The sequence below is a fragment of the Acomys minous genome (assembly GCF_964271855.1).
Source record: "Acomys minous genome assembly, chromosome: 6".
Classification (NCBI taxonomy): domain Eukaryota; kingdom Metazoa; phylum Chordata; class Mammalia; order Rodentia; family Muridae; genus Acomys; species Acomys minous.
The window spans coordinates 38,560,961-38,573,758 of record NC_140487.1 but is presented as its reverse complement, the minus strand read 5'-3'; positions in this window follow the sequence as shown (position 1 = coordinate 38,573,758).

The following is a 12,798-nucleotide window of genomic DNA, read 5'->3' as shown; positions in this document are numbered from 1 at the left end:
AGTCGGACTGCCGCCTGGGCCCTTTAGTCTTTCCTTGCTTTTCGGCTGTCTTGGGTGATTAGCTCTCTCCCATTAGGATTTATTACCTCACCACAGGCCAAAGGTCTGAACCTCTAAATGCTTGAGCCAAGATAAACCCTGCATGGTGTACATTGCTTGTCTCAGGTGTTTTGTCGCAGCGACAGAAAGCTAAGCGGGAAGGTAAAGAGAAGAAGAAAGTGGCTGGGATCTTTCTTCCTCATCCAGCACTACACCCTCCGCAGTTAACCTTGCCACCCTCCCTACGCTCAGTCCCACTGTTTACATTAAGCGTGGTGCCACAGTTTGCGAAGAGGCGAAGAGGCGTGGCAGCGCGAGAATGAGGCAGCCAACCACGCTGGCTGCAGCTCAGGGGAAACAGCGAATATCCCCACTCAGGCTCTTTGCTCCTCCTCCCCAACCTCAGACCTTAGCGCACAGAGCAGTGCTGCTCACAGATAGCATGGGGCTTCCAGCCTAAATTAACCCAATCTGGAAAATTCCTCACAGACACGCCCAGGGGTTTGTCTCGTAGTTGGTTCTAGATCCTGTCAGTTGACTATTAACTCTCACACTGCTCATTCAGGCCCTAATGGACCCCTCTCTCCCATTTACAGGTGAAAGAGCATCTCCCCTTTGCTGTCTGTAATGGCGCTTTGTGTGGTCTGAAAGCAATGATAAATGACAGGAAGAATAAAAGGGTTACTGCTCTTTTCCTCCTTCTGTGATTAGGGGAGCAAGCTTGCCAGCCACTTCCAAGGGTTTCATCAGAATTCTTCAACAGGCACATAGACACCTTGATGATCGGCTGGTGGCGAGAAAAAAATTTCCACAGAGCATATACCCCACAGATGACTAAGACTTTAGGGGCACAAAGGTTAATGTTCTTGGACCTTTTACTTTAGTATCCCCACCACCGCATATGGTAGGTGCCCATTAACTACTGAGCAAAAGACTGAGCACACTCATTTTGGGCACTCAAATCTCTTCTTTTTTATCACATACTTCCCAGATCTGCTCTCTAACACCCCTCAACAAATAACTTAGCCTGGGGATACACGAAAGTACCGTGCCTCTTAGAATGTGGAATAAGGCCCACATCCTATTAAGTACTCTATGCATTGTGGGAGTGAAGTCAGATGGACTTTCTAAACAAACCCACTTTGTGGGAGACATGTCCTGTTAGTGTGAAGAATTTCCCTGGGGGCCACCAGCTTCGGCCCACTCACACCACTTACTTTCTTTAATCTGATTTGTAGAAAAGATTGGTTTTCCTTTGTCTCGGAACCCAAGACATAGCTGTGTGGGAATTTAGAAACACAACCTCTCGTCAGTAGATGAAGAAGTTGAAGCGCAGAGCAGCTTAATGCTGAGCTCGTAGTCTCACTTTAGTTATATCTGCTAGAACCAAAAAGCAGTAGCCAGTGGTCTGCTAGGCTAGTGGCATGTCCCCCATAAAGCCATGCCTTCTGGAACGGACAGAGGGAAGCCAGGAATGAATGCTCACCAGCTATTGGTGCCACCCATCATGATACATGGTGATAGACAGGAACGGAACAGAATCGGTGAGGTGGAATTATTTATCCACAGTCACGTGGGAACATGTCCAGACAATGCTGAATGAAATCACAAAGCAGGTTGGGAGCGGAAGCACCTTATCGTGTATATTGTTTCTGGACAGGCCGTGGAAGAATGGACCTAGGTTCAGCGATGGTGCCCAAGGGAGTGTCTCATCATCTATGCTACTTATTTGTAAGGTGATCCTATGCACTTACGGCATAAGCATTAAGTCCAAACGCTACAGCGAGGTTGTTTGTTGTGTCTCTTTGTTGCTGTCACTGTGGTCCTGCTCTGTGTAACTCATCCTGTTGCCTTTATCCCAATGGGATGTCTATATTAATCTCTCGTCTTTGGGGCCTGACAGACAGGAAGGAAGAAGGTGTGTCTTAGAAGCTTACCCTTCCCAGAGGACTCATCGCCTCACCTCCTTCATATTGACAGCCCTTCAATGCCTTGAACGTAATCGTGTTGACCATGATAATAATATTAATAACTGAGTGTGAATGCATCTACTAATATATAGTGTTCCCTAAGCTCTTTCTAGCAGGAACTCCACCAGACACCGTCTCAAACGCCTTCTGCACTGCCATTCCCTTCTGCTCTTCAGCGCCATGCCTGAGGTAAGCGCTATTACCATACTCATTTCAGAGTTGAAAAGCCCAGGCTTAAAGGTGCCAGTCAAGCTGAGTGTGGCTGTGTGCCTTGTGGGTGGAGAAGCTCAGGTCTGAACCCAGGCAGTTTGATTCCTGAGTGGCCTCAGAGGAGGGAAAAGCTGTCTGTGGCTGTAGGAGGAGTGCACACACTAGGAGGAAGTAGGGTGTGATGCAAAGTGGGAAATCTAAAGCTTTGGAGAAGCCCACCATCTACCCTGCAATCCACCGCTTCCTCCTTAAGCTCCTTTAAGCCTTTTAGTTTAAGTTTCCATTACCCCTGGGATTCTGAGCCAAGTGCATCCTTCTACTGGGCAATGTGTAGTGGGCGGGGGTGGGGGGGGTGGGAGGGTCATAACTGGACAGTGAAAGCCTATATGCTGACCTTACAAGTCTCACAACAGTTTCTCCCAGTTTTCAATATGTGAAACAATGTCAGTAAATAAAATAGCAAGAAACAGCCTTTAGTGGCAGTCAGGACTAGCCCACCTGGGGACAGCGGACAGCTCCCTCTTTCTTCTTTTGGTTTTAGTTTGGATGTCAGTTTTGCTTCTTAATCACATGGAGAGCATAAAGTGGCATGCTTTGACATCATTGCTATGTCTTCCTGTTTTTCAGGAAGCTGGCTGAAACTAAGTTACATTTTCCTCCTTGTTCTATCTCTATCCATGTTTGCAAATTTATTTTATTATTTCTGTGGTCATAGTCAAAGAATCAATGATTTATCACTAAAATTTTGAGTTAGATGGTAGAAATCTGTATTTAAGTGTATTTATATACACTTGTGTATTTATGCACATAATACAGTCATTCTTGTCTGTATCTGTTTCTGTATCTATTGATAAAAGAAAAATCCCAAGCCAGGCGGTGGTGGTTCACACCTGTAATCCAAGCACCCAGGGAGGCAGAGGCAGGCATATCTCTGTGAGTTCAAGGCCAGCCTGCTCTACAAAGTGAATCCAGGACAGCCAGGGCTACAAAAGAAACCCTGTCTCAAAACCGCAAGAAGAAAAATCCCAAGATGTCCTCAAGCTCATTACAAGGGCTAGAGGAAGGATGTCAGGACTGATAAGGGAGGTCGCTCAGCTCACAGCTGTCAGGAGAACCAACCAGGGACTGTTCCACATTCCTGGGTGTGTTACCAAACTGAAACTGTGATTTCCTGGATGGTCAACCACCAGGTGCTGTGTCTCAGCTTATGTTCCTGTTGCTGTGATCAGATACTAACAAAAGCAGCTTCTGGAAGGAAGTGTTTATTTTGGCTCATACTCAAAGCACAGCTCCTCACAGTGGAAAAGTCAAGGCAGCAGGAACGTGAAGCAACTGGTCTCTTCGTGTTCACAGTTAGGAAACACAGTGGTGAATGCCTGCTAGTGCCCAGCCTGCTTTCTCCATTTTGTGTGGTCGGAGGCCCCTGCCTAGGAAATGATCCCACCCACAATTAAGATGGGTCGTCCCCCTATTGCTGAAGGCACGCATACTTAAGTCATAGAATGTGGAGAAATCAATCTGGTACTGGCTTGGCTGTTTCATTCCTCCTGGATAATTTTTACAGTGCTGGAAGGTGCTGTGCATGCCGCGGGATGGGGGGGTGGAGGGTAGGGCGAGGAAGCATCAAAGCATCAGTGTTATTCAGCTGCAAACCCTGTGAGGTACAATGACATCTGGACTGGCAAGATGTATGTGCCACCTGTTACAATAGGGGCATGGGTGTTGTGGGAGTAACCAGACGCTTTCTGGCTGGGTTGAAGACACACTACACAGAGCAGAGCTCAAATCTGTTACCCCTAGCAAAGCCAACCTAACGCCGGGTAGTGGAGGAGGACCTACACTCTTCTTCTGCCAAATAAGCATAGTGTTAAACTGACTCCCAGAGATGTGTCGTTATAACCACAGATAAAGCGCATCTCTCGGGCCTCATCAGAGAAGCTCCTAGTGGCAGTAGATGAGGCAGAGAGTAAAAGACAGTGGAGTGATCAGCCCTAAACGGTACGTTTCTATGACACTCCCTCCTCCTAAGTAAGGCTCAGGGGTCACCTCGGAAGATGAGTCGACAGAACTGTAAGAGCCAGAGCCAGAGGTGGTGGATGACCAACAAACAGCAATGCTTTCTGGACACAAATTGAAAGTAGCACGTAAAAGATGTGACTGCACTCACAAGGCCTGCACAAGATCAAGCCAGACAAAATGCCATCTCGGATGGGGAGACAGTCCCGCCCCTCAGTGAGGCGCTACTGAGACAGGGAGAGCCAGTTTTCTCCAGGGAAGTAGCCCACGCGAGCCACTGATGCTCCAACAGATGCCCTACAGCCCTGCACACACTGGCCATGCTAAGTGAATTGCGTGGGTTAAAAACGAGAAGAAGAAAACATGAAGTTGGCAGAGAATGGAGGTGGTGGGGGAAGAAGAACTGAAGGGCAGGGAACGAGGGATGGACTGGGTCAAAACGCATTATATGTATGAATGGAATTCTCATTCAGTTAAAAAAAAAGGGGGTCTTTCCACATCAATTAATGTATTCAAGATCATCCCCCGGGGATACCCTCAGGACCATCTCCCAAGGTAATTCCAGATGTCAATTGAGAATTAGCAGTGACCAATCACCCCCACCGTATCAGAAGAAAATAAGCACGGAATGCCATGGCCCCTCCCACCTTCTCTCTATGGGATGCCATGGCCCCTCCCACCTTCTCTCTATGGCCCCTCCCATCTTCATATTATCTTATCCACAACCCTTTATACTTTCCTCCTCCAAGGCTCCAGACATAATTCTTTTGCTTTGCCTTTCTGCTGGGAGTTGAGCAACTTGTTCCAGGACCAAGTGGTCTTTTTCTTACTAACATCTGTACGATAAAGTCCTTTTTATTCTCAAGAAGCCCCAGTCTCCAGAGTTTTGGTTAATTGTTGCGGTTATTTTACCAGTATGGCCTAATAATGTTTATGATTAGGCCTATAATTATTATTATTGTAGTATTTTCTAACCTGCTAGCAATTAATCAAGATATAGACACCTGCTATATTTTAAAATAGCCTTAGTTAAGCTGGGGCAGGGCAGATATTAATTCCCTAAACTACTTCCCATAGTGGGGCAGGTGTGGAATGCCTGTGCCACCCCATGCCATCTGCTTCTAATAACTTCTATCAAGCTACCTCCCATCCATCATCCCAAATACTTGCTAATTATCATCATCTGGGCCAAATCTCCATCCACACCAGCCATGCAGCCATGCGCTTCTCCTCCACCTAACCCATGGTGCAGCCTCCGTCTTCTCTCCTCTCCTATGGTCTCCCTTCCTCCCAAGATTGTCCCTGTCTCTCCAAACCCTGGAACCTTAGCCACGTCTATCCTATTTGCCCTGCCCAGGTGGGATGGCCTTTTGTTGGTCAAAAAGGTTAGGCTCTTAGGCAAGGTACAGGTGGGTCACAGAGAGAGCAAGCAGTAATTAGCATCAAAGTACACCAGACCAACCTCCATCAGTTAATGCTGTTTTATAAACACATGTATGTATATATACTCTTAATTGGAAACATTTGTTTAACCTGGGAACCACATGATGAAATATGAACTAATATGTAAATACACATATAGTATAATGGGTACATATGTGTACAGTTACTCATTAGTTAAAATGGGGATATGCTGTAAGAAATGTATTAGATCCTTTCATTATGAGAACTCATACAAACCATGAGTATGCCTAAGATATCATTTGGCAATGAGAAGAGTTAGCTTGAGCTAATCCTATGAAAGGAAATACCTTCATATATTCTGTTTAGTATTGACTGAAACATTATTATCTGTGCATCAATATCCGTACATACGCATATTTATATAATATACATGTTGGTGTGTGTATACTGCTTTTTAATTGGGAAAACGTACATTACTTCAGAGCCATATGATAACACTCTTTTAAGCGTCACCCACATACACTCAAATTCGAGTGCTAAGATGGCATGTTTAAAAACCATACATGTATACAATATATTTTGACCACATCAACTCCCCCTCTGCCCTCCAATATGTCCCGTCAGCTTTATGTCTTTCTCTTTTAAAAATTGTTCTTTTTTGTTTAATAATCCACTGGGTCTAGTTTGTGTTGTCTGTATGTTCATGGTGAGGTCATCCATGGAGCATGGGTAACAGAGTAGCCACATCCCCAAAGAAAAATGACTTCTGTCCCACCTCAGCTGCCATTAACTGCAATAGCTCCTCCGCTGTGGGCGCCCTTCCTCATCCAGGCTGGACTTTTGACTGGCCTGCTCCTACACAGGTGCTGCTGAGGGTGCACGGGTGCAGCCGTGTCTCACAGTGCTTCTCCGCATCCTCCAGCGCTCACGTCTTTCTGCCCCCTTCTCTGCTATGTTCACCGAGCTTTGAGCGGTGAGACATTGGTGTAGAGGTTCCATTTAGTTCTGAGCACTCATCACTTATTCTTGGAACTTTGACCAGTCGTGAGTCTCTTCATTAGCCATTGCCAGTTGTGGAAAGAAACTTCTCTGGCCAAGAATGAGAATAGCATAAATCGTTTTGGGTTTTTTTGTGTATACTTTTACACTGTCCTTTAGACATCTTGCCATCTCTGTTTTTGTTGGGTAGCGGGAGTCTGATGATAGAGACTTGATACCCTATGAGCATATAAAGGGGGAGGAAGCCCCCCTCAGTCACAGTCATAGGGGAGGGGAGTAAGGGGAAAATGGGAGGGAGGGAAGAATGGGAGGATACAAGGGATGGGATAACCATTGAGATGTAATAAGAATAATAAAATAAAATTTAAAAAAGAGAATAGCATAAATCTATGAGTACAATCCGTACAATCCTAAATATTCAGAAAGAAGTTTGACAGTGTGACCATACAGCAAAGCAATAGCAGATGTCCCTGTAGCACCTCTGACCTCCCCATATGGGCCTTTGATGGGCTTTGCAGTGTATTCCAGTGGAGGAGGCCTAAATTCCACTCTGAAGACAGTTGGTTATCCTCATAACGGTCATGCATCAGTGGGCTATAGTTTCTCATCCATTTTTCCCGAAAATTTCAGAATTTCAGTTTCCTTTACAGCTAAATAAAATTTCATTGTGTATACACAGGACATGTTTATTATCCATCTGTCTGTTGGCAGTTATCTAGGGGGGACCCATTCCCTAGATGCTGTGAACACGGATGTGCTGCCTTTGGGTATATGCCCAGGCATGGACATTCCAGTTTTAGCTTTCAGAGACACCCCCTCCCTGATTTCCATAGTGGATGCACTGATACACACTCTTGCTAACAGTGGCTCTCCTTTTCCCCACATTCTCCCCAGTATCTTATTGTCATTTTAAAGCTATATTTACTTATTTTTAGTTAAAATATAATTCTATCATTTCCCCCCTTTTCCTTTCCTCCTTCCAGCCCCTCTCATGTCCCCTCCATCTAACCCCTCCATGCCCTACCTCACGCTTAAATTGATAGCCTCTTTTCCATATATATATATGGAGAGAGAGAGAGAGAGAGAGAGAGAGAGAGAGAGAGAGAGAGGGGTTGACTCTCAAAGCAGTTTTAATTTGCATTTTCCTGGTGGCTAATTATATTAATCCCAGTTTAAAATGTTTCTTGGTCATTTGTACTTCTTCTTTTGTAAACTAGCTTTTTCCAACTACTGCCTAATTCTGCATAAGGAAAGCCCTGTTGCCTCAAAGCTGCACTTATGTCTCTATATGCCTTGCCAGTGTTTTTCTGGGTTGAAATGCTCTAATGCCTTCCTTTTTCCTTCCTGGTAATGGGACATACATGTTCCTCAAAGATGATGTTGGGACATGTTCCACTCCCCCAAGTCACTCTTGTAAATACAAAGAACAGGGCTCCTTGCTCAAGTATCTGCTCTAGTTCTGCCTTTTGGCTGAGATCCAAGTTGGGAAGGTGACTTAGTGGCTAAGAGCCCCACCACGGTGGATGTTATGTGTCTCCCCTTGTCAGCCTACAAGACTCTCCTCTCTATTCCACGGAGCCCCAGAGTCACCAGGACTACAGCACTTCTAAATGGAAGGCTTTTGACAAATGCATGTTATTTATTTCTAAAAACAAAACCATTTGTGTTAGGCTGAAATGTTCCGCAGCAAAAATTAAATACCACGTCTATAACGTGTTGTACACAAGGCTTTTGCAAATCTTGTTTCTTTGTAAGAACATTTACGATCTGAAAACTTTGTTATTTTCAGATTTCTCAGCTAACTCCCAATTAACTGCAAACAAGCCGCACAGGCCAAGCATTCCTGAGGTCATCTCAGAAGCGTGTGAGTCCAAGAAGGGACGATCTTAGGTAATTATTGCAATGCAGCAAGGTTTTCCATTACTCGGCACTGAATGCTTGGGGTAGTAAAGACATTTTTATTGGCTGCAGCTGCCACTCAATTCTACCCATCATACTGTGACCCAAAGACTTGGAGACAGTATTGTGGTTTGAACCTAGAATGCCCCAACAGGCGTGTGTCTTCACTGCTTTTCTCCTGCTGGGGGTGCGATTTTGGAATCCCAGTAAACCTTTAAGAGGCACAGATGGTGGAAGGGATTAATAAGGGCCTACTGACCTCCTGATTTAGGCCTTGTCCTTTGCTTCCCCGCCCTCGCCCTCCGTGATATAAACGGCATCTGCTATGCACTTCTGAGTTGCCTGCCCCACTCCCCTAACATATTGAACTAAACCCCTGCAGCTATGGGCCAAAAAAATTCCCATTCCCCTTGAGTTGTTTATGTCAAGTCACAACAATGTAAAAGCAGCCTTAGTCCTTAGTCCTACTGTCTTCCGAAAATGCTGTATAATAAGTAAATTGATTAATTGAAAACTTGGCTCCTGAAATTCCAATTTTAAAGTGGAACTCTTTAGGTTAAGTTGGTACTCATTCCCCACGGACAACCAGCTCAAAGTCTGTGGCTATTGACTTGTAATGGTTTCTCTGGCCAGGGGCTGCCCACATGTGTCACTCAGCATCCCGTGCACTGGTGTTGGACTGGGTTACACTTCTGAAGGGCCAGTCCAGGTGCTGCTTGGTTACAGATGAGAACAGAAAGACCTTGAGGTCAAAGGTCCTTTTTCTCTCTCTCAGGGGCAGCTTAGAGCATTCAGGGTGAGGCCTGTATGCCAGGATGGAGTGTGGAAAGAGTTTTCCATGGAGTATTACAGTTTAGCTCTTTTAGAATGAAATTGCTGGCATCACACGGCAGTGGAGACTCGGTAGCTCCGCAAGCCCATGATGATACCAAAGTGTTACAGCTCCTTGGTTAAGCTGCCATGCTAAACATGGCAGAGGGTGCAGGCAGATGCCCCAGTCTGGCCAGAAGGCAGGTCAGGTGAAATGCAGGCCAGCAAAATATGCTCAAAGATGGTCATCACTGAGCTAACGGTGATGGAGTGAGCTTCAGCTGCTTCCAAGGCAGCTCTGCCATGGATACCTTGACTGCCTTAGCTGGCAATCAAGTCCTAGGCATCCAGCAGTGATTCTTCCCCAGAATAAATGATTCTCGGATGGTCACTGTGGAGGAATAGCAGCATGAGAGAGAACAAGCCAGCTTTTATTTTTGTGAATCAGGGATTTATAAACCTTTGGTGGTGGGGAAGGGTTTGAGCGTGAATGTGTCTAATTCTCTGGGGCTAGGGGTGCCAGGATACTTAATCTACATGCAGTGATATAGTACCTAATTTACAGGCAGTAGCACTGAGTCCTATCACAAGAAGGAGAACACAGTATTTAATTTTCCTATGGGTGGGGGAAGAACTTCCAGGTACAATTAAAGGTCATTTCCTGAAGGCTAGGATCTCTTAAGCATAGAGTGAGGTATTTCCGGGAATCCCCACATGCTTGCTAAACAGCGTCTATCAGGAAAGGGCCCAGCCTGTAATCTTCCCTGAGGGCTATGTGATGTTCTTTCTGACATCTGGGGGGGGGGAGGGGGGTCCCCAGATCAGGCAAAGAGAGAATCTCACATCATAGTATTTCAAGTTCAGTTAACTATTCAGAAACACCAGACTTTGACCTTGAAAAGCATGGTTCCGTTCCTGCATAGTTAGTTGGCTTAGGGATGAGTCACAGGAATTGAGAATCTGCCTTTTCAAGAGGGGGTTGTTGAGAATGGTGTTGGGTAACCTTGTTCTGGAAAGCCTGGGCAGCTGCAGCTCCCAGAGCAGTCACTGAGCATGGAAGAGGTCTGGTGACGTGCTGCCCTTTTGACTCTACCAAGGACCAGCTATTTGCTTCTAAGCAATTTTTGACATATTTCCAAGTACTAACAGGCTTTTTTTTCCCCCTTTAAGAATCTTAATGGATGTCCCTGAATGGGTCCAGGTGTTTGCAAAATGAGAACCTTTGAGCACATCCTTGTCCAGGCTCCCAGGAGTAGCTGAGCTCTGAGTACCTTTCTAGCCACTGAACTGTAGGCCCAGAAGGGCCCCTGCCCTAGCATATTGTGCTGGGTGCTCACGGGAGGCAGAAACGGCTGGCCTCTCTTTCCATGGCGCACAGGACACATTTGCACCTCCAGCACATCCCACACAAAGCAATGGAAGCAGCAAGGCCCATGTGTGGGTTAGAAGCAGTTCACCACACTGCTCTGTCCCTGCACTTGGCCTTCCGGTGAGAGGCCTGAACCTACTGCTGTCTGTGTTTGGTAAGCAAAATTTGGGAGAATGCCTCAGTTTTCACCCTATTTAGAAAGAAAATAGTCACTAGCAGAAATAAGTGTTTTCTTCTTGTGGACAATTGTTAAGGGAAAAGAAGCTTTGATTTATAACTTTCATTAGTTTTACGACGCTGGCCTTAATAAATTTACCCTGCAGGAAATTCAAAGTTGGAAAAAATAACATGCTAAAGAAGAAGAAATCGCATGTACTGTGGGTTCTGGGTTGCATGGTAACACAGAGAGCTTGGACAGAATCTATCCTTAACCTTTGTACGTGTGTTTAATTTAATAAAATACGATTAATCTCTTGAGTCTCTCATTACAGCTCATGAATGGTTCCCCAAATAATTGGCTTTGAGCATTAATTATAAGCCTGTATATGTTGATAACAACTGCTATGACTTTATTCGTGAGCAATAAAGCCCTTATAATGGATCACACAGTTATCTCTCTACAGTGACATGGGTGTGCTATTAATTGCTGTAGTGGAATCCAGTGAGAACCAGGTCGACTGAGCATGTTGACATCTTCCAGTGCACAGCCATACTGTGCCTGCTGGAACGTGCTTCATGAATTTGAAACCTGTTTTCTCTTAGCGTCTAATTATGGTGGGAAAATTGACGGATGTTGAAAATTCTGGAAATGAGGAGAGACAGACTAAAGCCTCAGCCAACAGACAAATGAAGGGACAGATGAGTACTGTAGGTAAGTTCTGGATAGCTCAATTATCCATAAGTTGTTCCTAAGAAGGAAGGTGGGAAGGCCATCCCTGCTCTGTGGGGAAACACTGTTGCATTCGCATCGGTCCAGGTTACAGTCACTCTGAACACTGCAGCTGTGATTATGCCAAATGGAAGGCTAAAAAACAAGCAAAGATAATCAAATAACATTTGTCCTCTTGTGTAAGCCTATGCTAGACAAGTCATAATTGATTTTACTAATTTAAATATCACAACACAATTAGCGTTGTTTTCCCATCTCTTTCTCCCAAAGTTTGGGCTAATTCTACTTTTAATTATATTCATAAGCAGTGTTGACTGTTTCATGTACGCAATTAGCAGTATAATTACCCCCAATGCTGCATTAAAAATGTTTTCTCCTGGCCCTTTTCTCATGTTGCTGCTGTGAACTGTGGCGTGCAGGGATCAAGAAGGAAGCCGGTCCCCAGAGAGGGCACTAGCTCTGCAGTAGGCACTCAAGGTGCTACTGTGGCTGTCTGGCTTGCTGTCTGTGTGTCCTCCCAAGAACAGCATACACTCCGCAGGAGATCAGCTACACACACACACACACACACACACACACACACACACACACATCTTCCCAGCTGGGAACTTCCTTTCGCAGTGTGTTTAGGTGATCAGTTGCAGCCTTCACTCCAGGCCTGTCTCATGTTGGCTGTCGCAGGGACTCTGCAGGCCTCAGAAGTCACCTTGCACTGAGAAGTGACTCTAACCACCACAGGGGAAAAAAGTGGTCAATTTTCCCTTTTCATTAGAAGAAAAAGTGAAAAGTTCCCAAGTCCCATTTGTCTCATTTACAAGACAGATTTCTCCAACAACAAAGCCGCAATAGAGGAATCTGAATGTGAGCAGGTTCTCAAATGGTATCAAAGAAGTAATACTATTTTGGGAAGAGATCTAAGCATTGTGTGGATGAAGGAAAATGTTCTTTTTAGGAGGTGAGCACTGAAGGAGTAAAGCACCATATTACCTACAACTTATTCCCCACATTGAAAATGCAACTGTAGTGCTGGTAAGAGAGCCCAGCAGGTAAAGGCATTGGTTGCCCAAGCCTGATGACGGTCTGAGCCAGAACGCTGGTGCCATGTAAAACAGAGGGAAAGAGCTAATTCTCCAGAGTTGTCCTCTGGCTTCCATGTGCACTACAGGCATATAATGTCCCCCCTGACTATATAT